The following is an 8,660-nucleotide window of genomic DNA, read 5'->3' on the forward strand; positions in this document are numbered from 1 at the left end:
CGCGTGCCTCACGCGTCCGCATCTTTTTTCAAAAATGGCCAATCACGCGATCGCGTCACCCACGCGCACGCGTCGCCCAAATTTTTAGCAATTTGCATTTAGAACAGAAAGTTGTGCGTACGCGAGGCTACACTCGCGCCAATCGCACAAATCAGGCCACGCGATTGCATGACCCATGCGTTCGCGTCACCTGACCTTATGAGCACCACGCGATCGCGTCATTCATGCGTCCGCGTTGCCTGCGCCGCACAACTTATCTAAATCAGCACCAATTATCTTATCTTTTCTAATCGTAATTTCTTTTATCTTTTCTTCTTTCTTTCTTATTTTATCTCTTTCACTTCTCCTTCTTCTTCACTTTCATTCTATTTTATTTATCTGCATACTTTCATTCATTGTATTTTAATTTAGTGCATATTTTTATTTTCTTTTCTAAATTCATTATTTTTCCTTTGGTGTTGAATTTTCTTATTTCACTGTTGCATCTTCTCTTGAATTATTTTCAGTGCTTCATGACTTGTTTTATTCTGATTGGGTATTATTATTCATAAGTCAATGCTAGTTTTTATAATACTGGTATTCCTTTTGCATTGTTATGCACTTATACTATCTTGCATTACCCACACTCTCTTCCCCATTGTTGCAATTTTTGCACCATTGGTATGCCATGTGCTTCTATTGCTTTCTCACGTACATGTTGTAGCTACCATGTACTTGAGACCCTTATTATTTGGCATTAACACCCATGTTTTATTTGTTTTTTATCTTTATTTTTGGGTTACTTTTCTTCTTTTCCCTCTTCTTTCAGGATGGCCACCACGAAGGGAGAGGAAAAGGTTCTTAATGGGGAGACAAACAAGTTCATCTGCTCAATCTTTGGAGAAAAGCATCAGTTAAAGCAACCCGTCCACCTGCACATTTTAGCATGCGCCGAGGACGGTGCAATCTTTAAGTGTGGGGAGGTCGATACCAATCTCCATGGGTTAGTTATTTCCTTCCCAACACCAATGTTTAATTTTCTTTGTTAAATTAGTTGTTGTATTTGCATGTTTGTTTGATTTTGTGCATATTTTACTACTTGGTTGAAGTAATATTTTCTTTTTCAAGAAACCTTTTATAGCATTTCACTAATTTGAATTAAAATTTTTGAGAAACTTGTTTGAAAAAATATTATTTTGGAACGTGGTTTAGAGCTCAAACACACAAAACCAGTGAGATTTTGAGCCTATTTGATTGGTTGCATTTTATCAACCAATATTTTATTTTTTTATGTGTGTTTTTCTCTCTATAATTGTGATCTTTGTCTTGCTTAATTCTATATTTCTATTATTTGATGTATGCATGCACTTATATGATTGAGGCCTTATTTCACTAAGCTTACATACCCATATGGCCTTACCTTTCATTATCCTTTGCAAACCAATTTGAGCCTATTTTACCCCATTTGTTCTTTATTTTAGCACATCATTAACTCTAAGCAAAAAACAATAATGTCCTTAATTTAAATCCTTGGTTAGCTTAGACTAGTGAAATTGTTCATGATTTAAGTGTGGGAAAATTGGGATTGAAAACATTTGGTTTGAGAATTGGGTGTTGTGTATTTATTCATACCCTGGGTCAAGCTATCCGACCTGGGATATCTGGCGATAAAGCGACCAACCTCTTCAGGTCAGACTCTCTGACCTCTTCTCAAAGAGCTCGACCAAATTTCCAGGAAAGCCCAGAAGAGGGCCCAAATGGAGGAACACGACCCAAGTCCAGTGGCAGCCCAAGCCTACAGAGAGAAGGGCGGTTCCCTTGAAGATAAGATGACCTCACTTAAAGATAAGATAAGATAACTAACATATCTTATCTAAGAAGGTCGCTCAACACTATTATAAATACACTGGAGCACCCAAGTATAACTTATACTCTGATTCGACAAAAAACCTGCTTAATACCCTTGCTAACTTAAGCATTGGAGTCCCTTGCAGGTACCATCGCCCTCCGGTGACGAAGGATCAGCATCATCACCAAGTCCAACAAGTCAGACACAACAGCTCCGACCAGTACAGAAGATCTCGTCCGAGATTGACCTACAGTTTCAGGTAACCCTCGAAACATTGGCGTCGTTGCCGGGGACCTGGAAGTCATCCCATCGTCATGGCGGACGACCATGACAACGACCACAACTCAGATCTAGAGGATAGAACGCCACACAAAAATGCGGATATTACACCAAAAGATACTTCACAACTTAACAAAAAGAATTCTTCAAACACAAAAGCCATGGAGACGCTGCAAAATTGTTTGAAACAACTGGAAGAAGAAGCCCTACGTCAATGAAAGGCTGAGAAAGATCTACAAAAGGAAATAAGGTGACGCTGGGAATTGGAGGACAAACTCCTAAAACTCGAAGCCGATCTCAAAACTAAAGCCACACGATCCCCAAATGAGGATAGTTTCCGCAAAGAGCAAGACCCGTTCACCAAGGAGATCATGAAGACCAAGATCCCAAAAGACTTTAAACTCTTAGACATGACTTTGTAAGACGGTAATACAGATCCCGACCATCATCTCAGTAATTTCAGATGTAGAATGTACCTCACCGATGCCTCAGATGCAGTTCGCTGCAAAGCCTTTCCTACTACTTTAACAAAGACGACAATCAGATGGTTCGACAATCTGCCTCCCAGGTCCATCTCGAGTTTCGATGACTTGGCCAAGAAGTTTTTGGCCAGATTCTCCATCCAAAAAGACAAGGCTAAACACGCCCCAAGTCTATTAGGAATCAGGCAAGGAGAACGGGAAAGTCTCCGCAACTACATGGAAAGATTCAACAAAACGTGCCTAAACATACAGAGTTTACCAACAGAGGCTGCCATTATGGGCCTCATCAATGGCTTGCGAGAAGGACCCTTTAGTCAATCTATATCCAAAAAATATCCCACATCACTGAACAAAGTGCAAGAACAAGCTGGGAAGAATATCAACACGGAGGAAAACTCTCGGCTAGGAGAGACCTCAAAATCCGGATTCACCTCCCGGGATAAAGACAAAGAGTCCAAAAAGAAGGAAGATCGACACGAAAAAAAAAAACTAAAAAATACCACAATTACACCCCTCTTCGGGTGTCCCTTGTGGATGTCTACAGAGAGGTTTGCCACACTGAAAAAATACCTTCAGCTCGACCACTCAAAGGCAAAAAAGGAGGAGGAAATCAGGGCGAATATTGTGAGTATCATCGCATTCGCAGGCACCACACCAACGAATGTTTTGACTTAAAAAATGTCATAGAAAAGCTAGTAAGAGAGGGTGTTCCGAGGGTTACCTGAAACTGTAGGTCGATCTCGGACGAGATCTTCTGTACTGCTCGGAGCTGTTGTGTTCGACTTGTTGAATGATAAACCCATATTTTATGATATATTTTGTGCTTAGTTTGAGTGATTTATTCAATCCTTCACCCATTTTTTTATATTAATTGCATGGTTTTACTTTTCTTTCCTTATTATGTGTTGTATGTGAAAAACATGTTTCCTATGCTTTAAAATTAATTATTTTAATTACCCTCTATTATCATTCGATGCCGTGATTTGTGTGTTGAGTAGTTTCAGATCTTCTAAGGCAGGAATGACTTAAAAGATGGAAAGGAAACATACAAAAATGGAAGGAAAGCACAAAACAGAGTTTCTGAAGAAACTAGCATCCACCCGATCACATGGGCGACACGACCGGATGCCAGTGCAAAGAGAGCGCGATGCAAACGCGTGACTGACGCAACCGCGCGCCTTGAGCGAATCGCATATGACGCAGACGCATGACCGACACGACCGCGTGACAAGGAAAACTCCAAATGACGCGACCGCATGACCCACGCGGATGCGTGACAGAGGCCACGCACCAAAAATTACAGAAAACGCTCCCAGCGATTTTTGAAGCCCTTTTTGGCCCAAATCCAAGTCCAGAAAGCATAGACCAGAGGTTATGAAGTGGGGGAATGTATCCATTCAAAGAGAGTCTCGAATTTTAGTCACTTTCCATGATTTAGGTTTAGTTGGAGAGAGGTTCTCTCCTCTCTCTTTAGGATTAGGATTTAGATTTAGAATTTTATTTGCTTTAAGGATTATTTTTTTATCAGGTTTAATATTCCTTTTTCATTACTTACTTTCTCGATTTAGTTTATGAATTCTTCTATGTTATAGATTACTCTTTCGAATTAATGTTATTTGAGGTATTTCAGTTTATTGTTGCTTTCTTTTATTTATGTTACTGTTGCTGCCCATCTGAAGACATTTTTATTCCAGTAGATTTACTTTTCCCCTTTTTGATCTTGGTTAAAAAATCAGTAACTCAAGAGTTATCAAACTCAACATGCTTGATAATTGTTATCTTTGCTAATTGAATTGTTCTTCAATAATCCCAATCTTTTCTCCGGAAATAAATAGGATCCGAAGATCAGACTAATTAATCCCTTGACCTTCCTTTGCCTTAGTAAGGGTTAACAAAGTGGAATTAAGATTCAATTTTCATCATCATTGATAAGGATAACTAAGACTGGACTTCCAATTTCTCATACCTTGCCAAAAGTTTATTTTATAGTTATTTATTTATTTTTAATTGCCATTTAATTTGTTTGTCATACTTGTTCCTCATTCTTGAACCCCAAATTTACAATCTCCATAACCATTAATAAGAACATACTTCCCTGCAGTTCCTTGAGAAGACGACCCGAGGTTTAAATACTCGGTTATCAATTTTAAAGGGGTTTGTTACTTGTGACAACCAAAACGTTTGCACGAAGGGATTTATGTTGGTTTAGAATCTATATCTACAACGCGACTATTTTTTTGAAATTCTTTACTAGCAAAAATCCTAACGTCATTGGACTTGGTGATGATGCTGATCCTTCATCACCGGAGTGCGGTGGTACGTGCAAGGGACTTCGATGCTTAAGTTAGCAAGGGTATTAAGCAGGTTTTTTGTAGAATCAGAGTATGAGTTATACTTGGGTGCTCCAGTGTATTTATAATGGTGTTGAGCGACCTTCTTAGATAAGATAAGTTAGTTATCTTATCTTATCTTTGAGTGAGGTCGTCTTATCATCAAGGAAACCGCCCTTTTCTCTGTAGGCTTGGGCTGCCTCTGGACTTAGGTTGTGTTCCTCCATTTGGGCCCTCTTCTGGGCTTTCCTGGCAATTTGGCCGTGCTCTTTGAGAAGAGGTCGGAGAGTCTGACCTGAAGAGGTCAGTCGCTTTATCGCCAGACATCCCGGGTCGGACAGCTTGACCCAGGGTATGAACAGTGCCCCTGCTCGAGCTCGGCTTTTATTCTGGAGGTCGAGTCTTAGTTTTAGGACTTCAAACCTTCTCGGGTGAAGCCGAATTTGAGCATTTTGTCGATTTCATCTTTGTAGAGTTCCTTTTTGAATGCAGAACGTTTCCTCTTTTGTTTCCTCTGAAACGCGCGCTTTTGTATTAGCGTCCTAGCCTTGGGAATGCGCGAGGATTTTAATGCCCTCATTAATTGGTTTTTAATGCCCCGTTTTTCTTTTATTTTGAACTTTACACACAGAAACGGTTTTCCTCTTCTCTGTAACTTCCCCTTTTCTTTCTCATTTTTCTGTTTTTGCCTGTCATCTGCATTTTCGCGTTTCTCTTTGCTTGGTGATCGTGGGCGCTTTCTTTGTTTTCGACAGCCATTCCTGATTTCTTCGTCTTCAACTTCCTTCTGTACTCTTCTCCTTTTCCAGGTTGGTTTTGCTTTTTCTTTCGTCGTCCATATCTGCTGCTCTATATTTGATTCTTTGATGAAGTTTTGACTTTGATTGAGTGCATGTTGGAAAGCTTTGAATCTTTTCATGTTATCATGTTGGGTTTATCACTGTGATGCATGTTTTCTGGTTTTCTTTTGACCTTATGTATGCTTTTGGGTGGATTTTCCTGGTTTGGCTCTTTTAAAGCTTCGTATGCTACTTGCTGCTTTCTGAACTGTTGTTTTTGAGAAAGGTTGCTCCTTTTGATGGCTTTTGTCCTGTTGATCGCTTTTCTTTGATGGAGACAGTGTTTTTTCTTTTATTTTCGCCTTTTTCTTCTCGGGACACACCTTTGTTAGGGGAGGATTATTTCCTCTGCTGAGGGTTTCGTTTTTAGCTTTTGTAGATTTTTCTGAGACTTTACTCTTGTCTTTGCCTCTAAAGGATGCCCCTGGACCTTGGTATGCGTCTTGGGGTCTTCCTTTTACTGTTTGTGTGCTCGAGGTCGTGTTGTCCGAGTTGCTTCCATATTGCCCGAATTTATTTTTGGGTTGGTAATCCGTTTCCTTTTCTTTGTTTGTAGGATTAGTTGGCCATGTTATCTCGCAAAAATATTGTCGAGGCGTCTTCTAAGGTTCCTGAGGGGATGTCCGACTGGTTGGACTCCCTTGTTTTGCTATGTGTATCTCTAGCTAATTCGGAGTTCTGTGCGGAGCTTAGGAAACACTATCAGATATGTAGTAGTGAGGATCAAGAATGCAACTATGAGTTGGTGGCACTCGATTCTGACGATAGGGTCTGCTTTCCTATTCCGACCCAGGGGAAGCGTCCTTTCTTTTATGCATATGATTTCTTTTTTATCCAGATGAACATTACCCTTCCCTTTACTTCCTTTGAGACTGACCTGTTGTGGTCTTGCAATGTAGCCCCATCTCAGCTTCATCCGAATTCTTGGGGCTTCATTAAGATTTTTCAGCTGGTTTGTCATGAATTCGGTGTGATGCCCTCTTTAACTCTTTTCCTGTATCTGTTTGTGTTGACCAAGCCTAGAACTACCAAAAAGAAAGCTTGGATTTCTTTTAGGTCGGCCCAGGGACATAAGGTTTTTCCATGTATGATGAGTCATTCCGAGATTTTAAGAATTACTTTTTCAAGGTCCGAGCTATTGAAGGAGCTCGTCCTTTCTTTTTGGATGAGAATGGCGAGCCTCATTTTCCTTTGGAATGGCAGAGGAATGTAGTGGCATCTAGGTATACCTGGGAACCTCCCCATCTTGAGACCAAGAGATTTTTGGGGGATCCATCCTTGATCCGTACTGTGCTGGGTATTATAAACTGTGTCTCCATTTGTTTTATTTTCTGCCTTCTTTTCTGGTTTGTAAGCTGCTATATTTTTTCATTATTTTTCAGAGATGTCGAAGAACAATGACTCGCTAAAGGCCTTTAAGAAGGCGAGGAAGGCTACCGCGAATCAAAATGTCCCGGCCAAGGTGGTTGGAGAAGGGTCCTCCCAGGTTTTGTCGAAGTCGTCTGTCCCGAGCTCTCCTGGACCGAGGAGGATGATTCCTACTCCTCGGGTTCATTTGGCCCATCCTCCGCAGACTTTTGCTGCTACCTCTTCTTCCACCGGCGCTTCTCCTCCGAAAAAAAAAGCTGCAGAGCTTTTTAACCTTGATGCTTCTAATTTTGATGCCGTCGAGTTTGTGGACCAGCAGATCGGTCCTTATGGTACCATGCCCACTGACGATGTTTCTCTTCTTCGCCATTTGGACTTCATTACTCGGAGCAGTGTCAAGATGGCACATATGGGTGCGACTTTATATCGGACTGCCCAAGATCTTCCCATTCATGCTACGAGAGCTTTTATGGAGGAGGCTAAATCGGAGTTCGATCGGATAAAGAGTCTGAAGGAGGAACTTGAGAAAAAGGTGACCAAGCTGGAGAAAGAATTGGAGGGCGAAAAGGCCAGCTCTCTTGCCTTGGCGGCTTCTTTGAGATTGGCTGAGGATACGGCATTGAAGCACAAGGATACCTATGTCATGTCCTATAGAGAGATGATGCGTCTCAAGGATGATTTAGAGTCTGCTCGAGCTGATTATGCTGAGCTTCAAGGTCACCTTGTAGGCAGTTTAAATGCTGCTTATGAGAACCTGGAGGAGCAGGTTCGAATTCTTGCACCCGAGTTCGACCTTACTCTCTTTAGTTTAGACAATGTTGTGAGAGATGGTAAAATCGTTCCTGATGACCTTGATGATGATGATGTCGTCCCTCCTTCCATGCCTGCCACAAAGACCTCTGTCGCGCCGACCTCTTTACCTCTTTCAGCCGAGGTTAGTCAGCCTGAGTCAGAACCTGATTGCCAAATCTTGAACCGGGATGACGGGACGGTAGATGTGGTACCTCTCCAGACTCATCCTCCTTCACCTCGTGTTGATGCTACTGGGAAGTCTTTGGGTCCCCAATGATTATCTTGAATGTTTTGTGTAGTCAGCCCGACATGTGGGCTTTTGAACTTTTTATATTTTGTGACTGGTAGTTCTGACTTTCTGCTACTTTTTAGTTGCTTGTTTAGCGACTTTATTTTGGAAAAACAAAGTGATTTCCAAGCTCTTGGGGCCAACCTTGATAGTCTCCTGAGTTTGTTATTATTAGATCTTGTGCTTTTTTCAATATATGCTTGTTTGCACTAGCCTGGTACCTTATTAGGTTCTTTTTCGGGAGTTTCGGAGCTTTGCCGACCTTTTTGGATTTGCCTTCATATTTTGTACTTGTGGCTTGATTCTTTGAGGTTGGATTCAGCTTGTATGCCGACATTCTCCTTTTAACCTGTAGTTATTTCTAGTAATCCTTTCCGTTTGGGCCTTAGTAAGGTCTCTGTTTTACCTCTTATAATGATAAGGTTTTTGAGAAGTCGACTTCGTCGTGTTGGT

Source organism: Arachis stenosperma, chromosome 6 (genome assembly GCF_014773155.1).
Source record: "Arachis stenosperma cultivar V10309 chromosome 6, arast.V10309.gnm1.PFL2, whole genome shotgun sequence".
NCBI lineage: Eukaryota > Viridiplantae > Streptophyta > Magnoliopsida > Fabales > Fabaceae > Arachis > Arachis stenosperma.